The sequence below is a fragment of the Eubalaena glacialis genome, chromosome 17 (assembly GCF_028564815.1).
Source record: "Eubalaena glacialis isolate mEubGla1 chromosome 17, mEubGla1.1.hap2.+ XY, whole genome shotgun sequence".
Classification (NCBI taxonomy): domain Eukaryota; kingdom Metazoa; phylum Chordata; class Mammalia; order Artiodactyla; family Balaenidae; genus Eubalaena; species Eubalaena glacialis.
The window spans coordinates 75,304,365-75,319,797 of record NC_083732.1 but is presented as its reverse complement, the minus strand read 5'-3'; the positions used below and the strand labels follow the sequence as shown (position 1 = coordinate 75,319,797).

At 36.5% G+C, this 15,433-nt stretch overlaps 1 protein-coding gene across 1 annotated transcript in view; it reads left to right on the top strand.

Moving 5' to 3' along the window:
• Positions 1-15,433, top strand: part of LRATD2 (LRAT domain containing 2) — a 344,774-nt gene that overhangs the window by 250,524 nt on the left and 78,817 nt on the right. Inside the window, exon 5 of the transcript XR_009697637.1 lies at positions 1,383-1,459. The gene's annotated coding sequence lies outside the window, so the exon portion shown is untranslated. The remainder of the gene's footprint in view (positions 1-1,382; positions 1,460-15,433) is intronic.

Sequence of the window (15,433 nt, the reverse complement as noted above, 5' to 3'; positions counted from 1 at the left end):
GGGGTGCCTAGGAGACTCTCTAGAAAAGGGAGTGGGACACTGTATACAGAGTTGTTCCTGAATTTGCTAGGGGCTGGCTGTGGTGCTAGCAGAACTCACCAGAAGCTTCCTGCTGGATCACCTGTGAGATTCCTTGGAAAGTCAGATGGAGAGCCCACAGAACTTGCCAAGTACAAACCCCTTGTGGAGTTTACACTGAACTCCCAGGGAAGCTGCCTGGGGGGCTGGTGGAACTCACTAGAATGCCACCATGGGGGTGCCACTGAAATTTGCTGGTGGGCACTGAATGCTACAGGAGCCAGAGGGGAGTAATAAGCACATGGAAACCAAGCAGAGAAGTCTCCTTCTCCTGCAGTGTTCCTCCATAACACTGGACTGACAAAACCTAATGTTACATCAGCTGGCAAAGAAGAAATGTTTATAGGGTCCAGCTCCAGTATCACAAAGCAGGACAACTAAGGGAGGATATGGGGCTGAGAAACAATAAGATTCTGGCTGGTACAGGGACTTTACTTTTTTGTTGGGAAGGAGGGCAAGGATAGAGATTTTGATAAGAATTTCCATTTTTGTTAATGTTTGGCTGTTGACCATACATAATTTATTCTTGTTCCAATTTCGGCATTTAATCTTTTCCCAGGAATTTTTCTGTTACAGCTAGACTGTCAAATTTACTGTTGAGTAGTTTTCTAAATATTTCTTTAAAAATAATAAAAAATAATAATACATATTTAAAAATATGTTCGTAGCTTTTTATCCTTTTATAGTCTTTTAACCTCTTTTGTATCTATTGCTGTTGGTTCACAAAATAGTCCCTATACATGGAGGGCAGGGAGAGACTAAAAACAGAGGCAGACCACTTCAGATGGGTAGATGGCAGTTTTAATAAGCAAGGGAACTTACATACAAGACTTGTCTTGGGTGGCTGAAAAATGAGTAGATCTACACACCTGCCCGCCAGAATCTTAAAAGTTTATACAAAGGACTTAACAGGGTTCAGTCACATATACCACCCAGAGGGTCTCAACAGCACCCCACTGTCTCAAAGTTGTGTCCTTGAAAATGGCTCCCACTGTGGGAACGGTGGGCAGAGTGTACATTCGAAGGACAGGGGAGGGGGTGAGGAGCCTCCTATTGCTGGGTCCAACCCAAGGGGTCAAGTGGTGGTCACATCCGCTTGATGACCTCTTCCAACAATTGCAGAGGTTGTTAGTGATCACCGAAACAGTGCATGTGTTTTCCTACATTCCCTCATCTTCATTTTGGGTGAGGACATGTGACTGTTGGTTGGTGCAAACCCAAGAAAGATGAGCAGAGTGTGACTTCCAGATCAAGGAAGTGACGAGCCAGTGTTCCTCATCCTTCTCTTTCTTCTTCTTCCACAGCTTCCATGGACCCCTGATTGCTGCTTGAGGAGAATTGCCCTGTGGATTTGACTGACCAACGATTGAGATATAAGCAGGTAAAAAAACATTTATTATGCTATACCAGTGAGATTTAGGGTTTTGTTGTCAACTATCCTTAATTACCCAGACTAAAACAACAATGCTTTCTCTTCGTCCCTCTCTCTCTTTCTCTCTCTCTGTCTCTCCTTGATCAGTCTTTCTGGAAGTTTATCTACTTTGGAAGTCTTATAAAAGAAAAATCAGCCTTTGGGTTAGTAGAGCACAGTTGATAAAAGCACGGAATATTAATCATTCTCTGGTCCTTACTAGCTTTGTGATCTTGGGAAAGTTATGCAATCTCTCTGTGCATTGCTTTACTCATCTGTAAATTGAGAATGAATAATTTTGCCTTTATCTAAGGGTTGTTGTGAGGAGTGAGTGAGTCAATATATGTAAAGCACTTAGCCCTTAGCATATCGTATACACCATATGTGCTGTAAACATGTTATCTATATTTTTTCTCTACTTTATGGATTTCTGTCTTCATCTTCACAACTTCTTCTTTGGATTTATTCTCTTTTTTTCCCCTAGTGTTTTGGGGAATGTTTAGCCCACTTGTTTATAACCTTTCTTGTCATCTGGTAAATAATTTTTAAGATATATTATGCCCCTCACAGTACTTCCTTCACTGTTCCCAGACATTTTGACATGGAGTGCTTTTGTGCTCACTCAGCTGTAATTTAGTACTTTCACTTATGAATTTCTCTTTAACCCAAGTGCTGTATAGTTGTATGTTTTTTGGATTTAAAGATATTTGGAGTTTCTATAAGACTTTATATTTGGTTTTGATTCTTATTTTATTGAGTAATAATTGGAAAACTCTAAGATATTGCTTCTTTGCAATTTATTGAGGCTTTTTTTGTGTGTGTGACTCAGTACTTGATTGAGTTGTATGAATGTTTCATGTCTGCTTGGCAAAGAAAAATTGTGCTCACTGGCTATAAAGTCGCTGATGTATATTTTGGTTCAGTTATTAATTATCATATATATGAATTTTTAATTTGTTTCCCTGAGCTGTCTGTTTCTGAAACACAGGGTTTTAAATCTACAACTACAACTACTGATTTAGCTATTTCTCTTTGTAGTTCATCAATTGCTGTCAGAGATTATGTATGTAGTTTTTATGTGGTAATATATTCATTTTTATCATATCTTTTGGATCTTTTGTTCCTTTTATCAGCCTACATACAAGATAAAATTTTATTTATAATGATTTTTTGCTTTCAATTCTATTTAGTCTGAAATTAATGTTGCTACACTATATTTCTTTCAACCATATTTGCCTGGTGTGTTAGTTTTCACTCTTTTATTTTTATTTCATTTTACGTGTGTTCGTTGTTGCATATGTGATTATGAATTGATGCGTAAAGGACACATGCATACCTGCTATAAGTATGTGATTTAGAAATTTATACATTTCTTATTTAATGCAAGTATAAGAACTTAATGGAATGAAGGTGGTAAAAGCAACCAAGAACAGAAACATATCTTTGCATGACTGTTTCATTGTTTTGTTTCTATGTGGTGCACTGGTGCAAGGGACACTTTCCATGAAGTTTGTTTCCTGCTAGAGTTGAGTAAATGTTAAATTTTTATTGCACCTCTGTCTTTTTAGTTCTGGCTTGCAATGCAATTCCAGAACAGCTTATACTAAAAATCATTTTGCCTTAGTTTTTGAGAAGACATATAAACATATAGTTTTCTTGATTCTTGAACTAAATGCAGCACCATAGAGGCTAGATCCTTATCAGTGCCAGGGAGGGGATGGTGTCCTTGAATAATATCTTCACTTCCAGATTTCCAGTGTTCTGAAGTATTCTGCCTTATTCAGGCAGTTTCTTGGAAGTAATTTATGATCAGAGCTCTTTTTCAATATTAGTCAGGGTGAGGCCATACTAATATGTGCTTAAACCCCAAAAGAGTGCAACAATAATTCATTATTTTTTATTCACATCATAGTTTGATGTGGGAAACATGGCTCTCCTGCATCATTCTACTCCAAAAGGGGACTCAAGGGTATAGGCTACTACCAGAACTGTAGTACATTGGCTCTTGAGTTGATCCAACCAGGGAAAGGAGAATTAGAGCATCATATTTTTAAGGGCCAGCCTTGAAAGTGATTTACACAACTTCTGGGCAATTAGCACAGTCCAGAACTCAGTCATATGTTCAGAAATTAGCTGTCAGGAAGACTAGGACATGCCTTCTTTTCTGTCAATCCAAGAAGAGGAAATGGTGGTGAACTTGTCATTGCCCTGTCAAATGATCCAGTTGAAATCTTTGTCTTTTGATTGGTACATTTAAGCTACTTAAATTTATCACAAATTTTAGTTACTTTTGAAATCTCATTTCATGTTTTTTATTTATAATACATACATACTGCTTTTATCTTTCTCTCTTACTAACTTCCATAGATAAATTTTATTTTGTTAGTTTGAAGGTCTTATGTTCTACTTTAATTTTGTTAGTTATCCGTAACATGTTGAGGCTTATAGTTATTTTTTCCCCCAAGCAGCCTCTTAAGTTTGTCAATTTTTATCTTCCTTTGCAGTAAAGCTCTCTCTTACCTCCTCTGATCTTTCTCCTTGGTCCTGCTACATCCTCATATAGTTATTACTTAGAAATGCACTCTGGATACACTTTAATAATTTGGGAGGATATGTCATTGGTTATTGTTTATCTTTACAAAGACATATTTGATTAAGTAATTTACTTCTCATATCTTACTGCTTTCGTTTCTTACTACTGGAGTACTTACTCTAAGACTTCTTTCACAAAGGCTCTGGCTGTGGCAAAATTTCTGCTGCAGTCATTATTGAAAATATTTGTATTTCAACTCTTGTTTAAGTGATAATTGAGCTGGTTATAATATTCTATATTTGCAATTCCTTTCCTTTACCACTTTGTTATTATTACTCCATTACTTTTCATCTCAGGTATGCGTAATTCTTGTCATTTCCTTTCAGGTGATCTGCTTTTACTCATGGAAGTTTTTCTCTTTCATGTGGGTAACTTAAATTTGATAACTAGTTACACCTTTGACTTTTCTAATCTTTATTAAACTATTTAATCTAATTATTACATATTTCTTTAATTTGGGTATATTCTTAATCATTTATTTACATATTTCCTCCCTTTTAATTAGTTTTTCTCAGATTTTATAATGTTTATTTATGTGGTTATGGACAATTATTTTTCTGTCTTTTATATGGCTTAACTTTAAATTATTCTTTTCCACTTTATGCCTTCTGTGAAAGTCCTAGACTTGATATTTCAGCTCAATATTTCATTTTTTGATGGGGTGTATTCTATTATTCAGCCTATCTGTTCAGCTCTTTATTTCAACAATTCTGTTTTTATTCCACTTATTTCTAATCAGTTCTTTTCTATGATTGCTTATTTTTCCTTGGCATTTCCAATATCCTTATTTTCTCTTTGAGCATTTTATTGTGGATATTTAAAATTCTTATTTCTCTCATGTGCATTTATTCTGCTTCAACCAGAATAAACTGCTCAGTGTGCGGCTTTTCACTTTTTTAATAGTTGTGGTCCTCATCTCTGTTCCCTCCACCCCCGTGTTTCATATTCCATTGGGAATATCTGTCATTGTGATTGATCATGTCAACTTGGGGATGTGGTTAAAGCATAGACCCTATTTCTAGGTGTGTTGGGGAAGTGGGAACAGTAGGGAGAGTGTTTATGATTGAAGAGCCTTTGGATTTACAGTAAGTCCCCTACATACGAACGACTTCCGTTCCGAGAGGGTGTTTGTAAGTCCAGTTTGTTTGCAAGTCCAACAAAGTTAGCCTAGATATCCAACTAACACGATCGGCTATTTACCACTGCTTTTACACTTGCTTCCAGACATCCTGGGCTTGAACTAAAGATACTGTACTACTGTACTCTATACAGTACTGTACAGTAAAGTACACAAAAGCACAACCATTTGGAGTGGATGCACGCATGTGACAATGTATGCCAGACACATGACCTAACGTACATGGTTGGACATGTGAAAGCACGTACGCATCTTTGAAAGTTTGCAACTTGAAGGTTTGTATGTAGGGGACTTACTGTACTATCTTGGTTCAGTTACTCTCCATTTTACCACACTACTCCCAACATTTGCTCTGGGGAAAATTCCTTGGTCCTTTTGAATGCTGTTTTGTCCATCCCAAAAGTTGAATTTCCAGCTTGTCAAATCATGGAGTGTTTTGTGGTGATGGGGTAGAAAGACAAAGGAAATAAGCAGCTATTGGGTCAGACCCAAAGCCCATTGCCTGAAAACAATAGGTATTCATTTAGTTCATGAATCTGTGGGTCAGCAATCTAGTCTGGACAGTTCTTCTGATCTAACCTGAAATTGTTCGCTCTATGGGTATGGCCTGTCTCAGAGTGACTGTTGCATCTATGGGTCCTTTGGCTGCTGTCTGGAGGGACCTGATTTAGCCCCACATGTCTCTTATATTCCTCCAGCAGGCTAGCCTAGGCATGTTCTCAAGAGAAAGGCAGAGGTGCAAGAGGTAGGGCAATTTCTACACCCAAGCACACTTCAGGCCTCTGTGTATGTCACATTTGTTACTATCCCTTTGTCTAAAGCAAGTCATGTGGTCAAGCCTACCGCCAGAGTGAGGGCTCTGCAGAGTTATATAGCAAAGGATGTGGATACAGGGAAAGGTGAGAACAGGGACTTTGCATGTTTACAATAAAGCTATCATAAGCTGAGTTAAATTTGATAACTAGTTATACCTTTAACTTTTCTAATCTCTATTAAACTATTCAATATGTTTCTTACATATTTCTTTGGTAAGAAAATATAGATATTTGTGGGCCCTGTGATATATACATTAGGCATTTTCTAGTAAAATACGTGTTATTATCCTTTACCGCACTTCCAGAACATTCTTACCTCTAGGAACTCCTATATTTGGAAGCATTCAGACACTAGTCAACCTTGCTGAATCACAAAAGTTTCTTCTATTTTTTAGAATTCTCTCATTCTGGATTGGGAACACTGAGTATTTCAAAAATTTTCCCATATATTTGGGAATTTAAAGTGCTTAACTGTAGTTGAATTAAATTAGACTAACAGATGCCATAATCTAATACTTTCTATTCTTCAAGTTGATAAATTCTTCAATGCTGCAGGTTTTGTGAAGTAAATTTATTTTTTCTATTGAATAATCCAAGTTTAAGTTTTTGCATAGAATGTTTACTTAGTTTGGGTATTGCCTTCTATACTAGGTGTTTTGATCACTCCTGACTTGTGATCACATTCAAGACTGAGAAAAACAGATGATGCATAGAGGGAAGATGCCTTTGACTAGAGGAAAGAGGCATGTTGCTGAGTTACAAAAAAGGAATTATTGTATTCTCTTTATCTAATTAAATGACTTAATTCACTACCAGACTAGCACATCCCTAATAGGCAATTATATTGACATTAAAAGTGCTAGAGGTCCTGAGTCCTCTATCACTGCAGATATTCAAACAAACACTTCAATTCTTACCTGGGATATTAGAGAAGAGATGTAAGAATTGGGCTAAACTAGAAGATTTCTCAATTTTTTTCCTCACCTCTAAGTCTACAATTATTTCAAGTTAGATTCCTCCCTATTTCAAAGATATGAACATTATTATGTCCTATTAATGTCCCAGATGCTATATAGTTAAGCTCTGTGATAGATCATCTGTGTATTCACACAACGCTATAATCCTAGCATAATTAAGGCACGAGCACTTGTTAAGAGTCAAAACCAAATTCAAAAACTATGTGTTCTCACTTCAATGACCCATATATGACTTTGATAAATAAGCAGTGTTGCCTTGGTAAATAAAACCTGCAGATAAAATACTGGTTTTCCCTTGGTATTTTCTCAATGGAGTAGAAAATTTGTCTTAACTTCCGCTAAATTTAATGTGGCAGATTGGCATTATTTCTAGAGTGCAGCAAATATTATTTACATGGAAGAGGAACATTGGGTAGGCAAGCTTTTTGGAGAAACTAGCCTCATTCAGTTGTTTCATTCAATAATTATTCATTGAGAGCCTCTATGACAGATATAGTGCTGGGAACAAGAAAAAAAAGGTGAATAAATTCTGCTTCTTGTCCTTGAGGATATTAAAAATTTATAGGAGAGGTAAACGGGGGATACACACTACAATACTGAAAAAAAAAAAGCTGTGCTTAATTATACATGGAGGACAATGGGAGCACAGAGGGGGACACTTAGCCCAGTAGTCAGGGAAGGCTTCTTGAAGAAAATAAAATCTGAACTGAGGAATAATGAGCAGGATTAGAGGTTGCAAGCTTGTGTGTGTAGAACACTGAACCAATTGTTAAAAACTCGTTCTTTAAAAATCATATATGGTGTTATGGGAAAATTGCTCTCATACCAGGCCATGAAGCAAGTCTCAACAAATTTTAAAGACTTAATATCCTATAGATCAGGGGTCCCCAACCCCCAGGCCATGGACCGGTACCGGTCCATGGCCTGTTAGGAACGAGCCCGCACAGCAGAAGGTGAGGGGCAGGCAAGTGAGCGAAGCTTCATCTGTATTTACAGCCGCTCCCCATTGCTTGCATTACCACCTGAGCCTCGCCTCCTGTCAGTATTATGGTGAGTTGTATAATTATTTCATTGTATATTACAACATAATAATAATAGAAATAAAGTGCACAATAAATGTAATGTGCTTGAATCATCCTGAAACCATCCGCCACCCCGCCCCACCACCAGGTCTGTGGAAAAGCTGTCTTCCACGAAACTGGTCCCTGGTGCCAAAAAGGTTGGGGACTGCTGCTATAGATCACAGTGCAATTAGCCTTAGTAGTAAAAGAAAACTAGAAAACCCTCATGTGCTTGGAAATTAAGAAACACACTTGCAAATTACTCAGGAGTCAAAGAAAAAATCAAAAAGGGAATTTGAATTAATTAGAATTAGACAATAATGGAAGTTCTATATACCAGAACTTGTGGGATGCACCTAAAAGAGTATTTGGAGGAAAATTGTTTAGCTTTCAATTCCAATGTTAGAAATGGAAAAAATGCAGAATATAATGAACTTAACATCTTACTAAAGAAGTTAAAAAGCAAATAAAGAATCAATATCACACAAATGGAGACAATAACAAAAATAAAAATAGAAAGTATCAACAGACTCAAAAGGCTCTTCTTTAACGTGGTAGGCTGAATAATGCCCACCCCCACCCCCCAATATATCCACATCCTAATCCATGGAATCTGAAAATATTACCTTATATGGGAAAAAAGACTTTGCAGATATGATTAAGTTACGAATTTTGGGATTGGGAGATTATCCCAAATTACCCGGTTGTGCCCTAAAAGTAATCACAGGGTCCTTTAGGGAGACAAGAAAGTCAAAGGAAGAAGACAGTGTGACAACAGCAGCAGAGATTGGCATGATGTAGCCACAAGCCAAGCGTCATGATTAAGTTTATGTGTCGACATGACTGGGCCAAGGAGTGCCCAGACATTTGGTCAAACATTCTGGATGTGTCTGTGATGTTGTTTCTGGATGAGATTAATGTTTGAATCAGTAGACTGAGTAAAGCAGATTTGCTTCCTAAGGTAGGTGGACCTTATCCAATCAATTGAAGACTTGAATAGAACAAAAAGGCTGAGTAAGAAGGAACTTTTCCTGCCTGACTGGTTGAGCTGGGACATTGTATTTTCCTGCCTTTGGACTTGAACCAAAACATCAGCTCTTGTGTCTTAAGACTGCCGACATTCAGACTGGAACTTGCACTACTGACCCTCCTGGTTATTAGACCTTCAGACTATATGACTCAGACTGGAACTACACCATCTGCTTTCCAGCTGGGTCTCTAGTTTGTCAACTGCAGATCCTGGGACTTCTTAGCCTCCATAATTGCATGAGCCGATTCTTTATAATAATACATATATATAATTGCATATATAATTTAATAATATACATATAATTACACATATGTATATATTTATATTTCTCTGGAGAACACTGACTACTTATACGTCAAGGAATGCCAACAGTCTCTAGAAGCAAGAAGAGGCAAGGAGAAAACAGATTTTCCTCTGGAGCCTCCAGAGGCAATGCAGCATTGCTGACATGTTGATTTTACCCTGTGAGATTCATTTCATACTACTGACTTCCAAAACTGTAAGAGAATAAGTTTTTGTTGTTTTAAGCTACTAGGTTTGTGGTAATTTTTTATAGCAGCTGTAGGAAACTAATGCAACTAATAAAATAGAGAAACTTCTGTCAAGATTGATCATGGATAAAAGAGAGGAAGAACAAATACACAATATGAATGACAAAAAATAGGAAATAACTACAAGTACCATAGGTATTAAAATACAGTAAGAGGATTCTATGAACAACTTTGTAAAAATGAATTTGAAATATTTGGTGAAATTTAAAAATTTCTGGAAAATTTATTACTAAAACTGACTCAAAGAAATGAGAAACTTGAATGGTGATACAACCATTAAAGTAATTGAACAAATAGCTGATATTTCCCATAAAGATCTACTGAATGTTTAAGAAAAATTTTCAATCCTACACAAATTATTTCTGAGTATAGAAAAAAAGAAACACTACCCAATGCATTTAATGGGATTATCATAACTTTGATACCAAAACCTTACAAAGGCAGTATGATAAAGAGAAAATATAGACCAGCTTAACTCTCAACCATAAAATGCAAAATTATAAGTAAGATACTAGTAACTGAATGCAGAAATCCATTAAAAAGAAAATATAGCATGATCAAAATGGGTTAATTCCAAGGAATAAAAATTGTATTAACATTAGAAAATCAATATAAAAACAGGAGAAAAATAATAAATCATAAAAGCATTTCATTAGTTGTAGGAAAAGTATTAGATATAATTCATTACTTATTCATTAAAAAATAGTAATTAGAAAGGCCTTTCAGAAAGCTGATATACTCTACTTAAAAGAGCACAGAAAATGTCATATATAATGGTGAATATTTAAAATCATTTCCTTTAAATGAGGAATAATAAAAGTATAGCTATAATCACTCCTTCTATTCAACATTTTCCTGGAAACCCTAACCAATATAGTAAGGTGAGAATAATTTTTAATTTATAAGGATTGAAAGGAAGAAATAAACTTTCATTATTCTCTGATGATAAGGTTGGCTCTGTTGAAAATGCAAAAGAATACATAGAGAATTATAGGGAACTTAGCAAGTTTGCTAGGTACAAAAATCAATGTAAAATCAACTATAATTCTATACAATAGTACCAGTTAGAAAGTAAATTTTTTAAAAAAGTAGTATTTACAATAGTGCCAATAAAAATACAAATAGGAATAAATTAAACAAAAGGTATAAAACACCTTTAAGGTGAAAATTATGAAACTTTATGAACAATGTTAAAGAAAATCTGAATAAGTAGAGGGGCATACTATATTAATGGATTGGAAGACTCAATATCCTAAAGTTGACAACTCTTTCCAAATCCTTCTATCAATTGAGAACAATTTCAATCATTGATATGTGGTATTTTATTTTTTATTTATTTTTTAAATGGAAGTATAGTTGATTCACAATGTTGTGTTAGTTTCAGGCATACAGCAAAGTGATTCAGTTATACATATATAAATATATTTTTTCTTTTCCAGATTCTTTTCCCTTATAGGTTATTACAAAATATTGAGTATAGATCCTTGTGCTATACAGTAGGTCCTTGTTAGTTATCTATTTTATATATAGTAGTGTGTATATGTCAATCCCAAACTCCTAATTTATCTCCCTCCTTTCCCCTTTGGTAACCATAAGTTTGTTTTCTATGTCTGTGGGTCTATTTCTGTTTTGTAAATAAGTTCTTTTGTAACATTAAAAAAAAATTTGTAGATGTGTCTTACCCCTTTAGCCCCTGGAGTGAGATTTTTGACAGTGTTTTCACCCCATTTTATCAAATTATAAGCATATTTTTCTTAAGACATGGCATAAACTTTGTTTAATGTAAACTTGTTTCTGAACATGTTTTGAAGGGAGTTTTTTAAAAACAAAAACATGTTTATACCTGAAAATAAAGTGCTATAAACAAGTTATATGTGTTTGAGAGAAAATATAAGGATCTATACTCATACTTCTGGCAGCTGTAAAAGTTTTGCTCTTAAAGTACAGCCTGCTGAGTATCACTCAGCATAGAAAACCCATCCTCCTGTGTCTCACAGAGAATACTGAACTGGGTTTTCTTTGGAGCACTACCCACAGACTGTGGGATGACTCCAATCTCTTTTTAAAGACTGGAGAAAACAAATCTTGCTAGGAGAGGTCATGATACACTCCTGCTGGGAGTCAGCAGCAGCTGAGGTAAGGAGAGACTAGCTGATCCCATTAACTAGTGAATGCCTGAAACCTTGCCTCATCTGTACTATTCAGCACCCTGATTAGCTTGTTGAGGGAAATAAATGTAAAATTTGCACTGTGTATGTGTGTGTTTTCAGTAATTTCTCTCATTATCACCTATCCTTTGACATTGACATCCACTGACTCAAAACAAAAACAAAATTAAAACCCCACATATGATTGGTTGAGTCTAAAATTTTGCAAGCACAAAGGGCAAAGAATAGTTAGAATATTTTTTTAAAAAATATGAATTTGCCTTATCAGACAAAAATAACTATAAAAGTATAATAATTATAATAAGTAACACAGTACAGTAATAGACAATTTGACAAATGGAACAGAATCAAGAACCCAGAAAGAGAAACATATGTAATTGTCAACACCTTGTTTGTGAAACAGTTGGCCTTGTGGCTCCAAATAGAAATAATGGACTATGTAATTAATAAATCAATAATGCTCTAATAACAGATTAACCATAGGAAATGATGGGGTTTAATTTTACCTCATAACCATATATAAGATTATAACCCTTAGGATTAAAAATTTGAATAGGAAAGTCAAAATTTTAAAGCTTTTAGAAGACAATACAGGAGAATAGCTTTCTGACCTTGAGTACAGAAGCATTTCTTAAAAAATAAATAAAAAACAGGCCATAATTTGGAAGATCAATCAAATTGATGCTATTATAAAGGAGCACCTATTTATCAAAACGCACCAGAAAGAGGATGAAAGACAAACCACAGAATGCAATAATTAGAGCTCAAAATATATAAAGAACTCCTACAAATTAAAAAGACCACCAATAGGAAAATGGACAAAAGACTTGGATAGCGCTTTGCAGAAGAGTCAACTTGAATGGTGAACAAATATGTGACAAGGTGTTCCACTCACTAGTCACTAATCATATCCACTGGACTACCAAAAACGAAAAAGTCTGACAATATGAGGTGATGATAAGAATATAGAGCTGTAAACATTCATACACTGCCAGAAAGAGTGTATATTAGCATAAACATGTTGGAAAACTCTTCGGCAGTATCTAATAAATTTGAACATCACATACCAAGTGAACCTGTAAATCCATTCCTAGGTATACATCCCAGAGAAACATTTTCACATGGGCACCAGCAGACATAGCCAATTATTTTATAGTAGTCATTAATAGTAGAAACATTGGAAGCAGCCCAGATGTCCATCAACAAAAGAGTGGATATATTAAGTGAGATGTATTTAAAAAAACTGGGTACTATAAGATAGTGCAAAGGGATGTATTTCAGCTACAAGGAGCAATGTGGGTGAAACTCAGGAAAATAACAGTGCGTGATTCCACGAGATATGCACAACTGAACCACATTATTATTTAGTGATATAAGCACATGTGTTACAACTTTAGATAAGAGCAAGGGGATTATAAACACAAGATTTAGGATTTTGATTACCTTTGTGAAGGAGGGAAAGGAATGGGACCCAGGAGGGACACACAGGAAACTTCAAAGTTATAGGCAATGTTCTTTGCTTAAGATGATTGGTGAGTTCACGGCTGTTTGTTTTATTGTCATTCTTTGTATGTTACACTTTTTGAAACATGTTTTATAAATCCTTTATATTTGTTCAGTACTTATTACATTTTTAAGAAGTAGATGTGTCTTGGGGTTCACTTGGAATAGGTAGGCAGAGAGAACAGCATCTGACAAGGCACAGAAGTGGCAATCAGCCCAATGTCTGGACAAGGATGTAAGCTCTGAGATTTTAAAGGAGTATGTATTGTGAGTGAGGTGAGAACAGGTGGAAGCAAATCCACAGAGGTAGATATGAGTCAGAGAGGGACTTACTAGCAAGTACAGAGCTTCTACTTTCTGCTGCAAATGATCAAAAACATTGTGAAGGGATTTTAAATAGAGAATGACAGGTACAATGCATGGTACATAAATTACTACTGTTGCGACAGAGAGTAGAGCTGCGGCTCCCAATGCTGGCTGCATAATAAAATCACAGAGGGAGCCCTTTAAAAACACAGGGCCTGGGCTCCACCCCCAGATATTCTGATACCATTAGTTGGAAATGGATCTTGGATTCAAATGTGACCAGGTAAAGAGGATGGATTTGATGGGAACAATAATGATGGTGATTGTGATAGGCAGACGTTCAAGGTGGCTTCCAGTGATTTTTGCCACCTGGTACTCATGCTTGTGTGAAAACTCCTCCTCTGAGTGTGGGCTGGACCTAGTGACTTGCTTCTAATGAATAAAATATGGCAAAGGTGATGGAATGTCACTTCGGAGATGTTATTACAAAGGACTCTGCCATTAGCTCCTTCTCTCTTCCTCTCTCTCTCTGTCTGTCTCTGTCTCTCCTCTTGATTGCTCACACTGATGAAGTCAGCTGCTATGTTGTGAGCTGCCACCTATGGGGCAGTCCATGTGGCAACGAATGGAGGGGGGTCTCTGGCCAGTGGCTCACAAGAAACTGAATTCTGCCTACAGCCACGTAAGTGAGCTCAGCTTAGATCCTCCCCAGCCGAATCTTAAGATGACTGCAGCTCCAGTGGGTACAACTGGTTGCAACCTGTGAGAGACCCTGGATGGGAGGACCCAGTTAAGTGGCAACGAAATTCCTGACCCAGAGTGACTGTGAGATAATTAATGGTGTTAATTTGAGCCACTACCTTTTGGGGCAATGTGTTATGCAGCGGTAGATAATTGATAGACTGATGATGATTGTGGTAGGAAGAACAATGCCTCCCTCCCAAGATGTATGTGTCTTCATTTCTGGAACCTGTGAATATGTTATGTTACATGACAAAGGGGCACATTCTTTGCTAATCATCTGACCTTGGGAAGGGGAGATTATCCCACTGAGCCCAGTGTGATCACAGGGGTCTTATAAGGGAAAGAGGAAGGCAGGAGAGGCCACGTCAAAGTGGTGCAGTGATGCATGGCTGGCTTTGAAGATGGAACGGGGCCACAAGCCAAGCTATGTGGGGGGCCTCTAGAAGCTGGACAAGGCAAGGAAACAGATTCTCCACTAGAGCTTACAGAAGAAACCCAGTTCTGACACTGTTATTTTAGCCCTGTGAGACCCATTCTGGACTTCTGAGCTCCAGAACTGTAAGATAGTACATTTGCCTCATTTTAAGCCGCCAAGTTTGTGATCGTTTATTGCAATAAGAGATTAATGAAATGATGCTAATGCTAATAATAATGATAATAAGAATAACATCCCCATTTATTCAATGCTTACAATGTGCCTGGAAATCTGTTACAGAGCTTTCCATGTGTTATATTACGGAATGCCCAAACAACCCTATGAGGTAGGCACTTTTATCATCCTTACTTTACAGATGAAATCAGGGCTCAGAAAGATCAGTTGACTTGCCCAAGTCACATACTTAGTTAAGTGAAATTCATGCTTTGCAAAAAGAGGTTTTACCATGCTGTCATCCATAAAACTTTCAAACTGATTGAACCTGGTAGGTGAGAGAAATGGTATGCGGAAAATAGAACTCCAGTTTCTTCCCAATTTACCTACAGCACAGTGGGATATGGTGGTAATCACACCAGAACTGCTTTTTGCAAATGAGTCTAATTGCTTTCCTAGTAGGCATGTG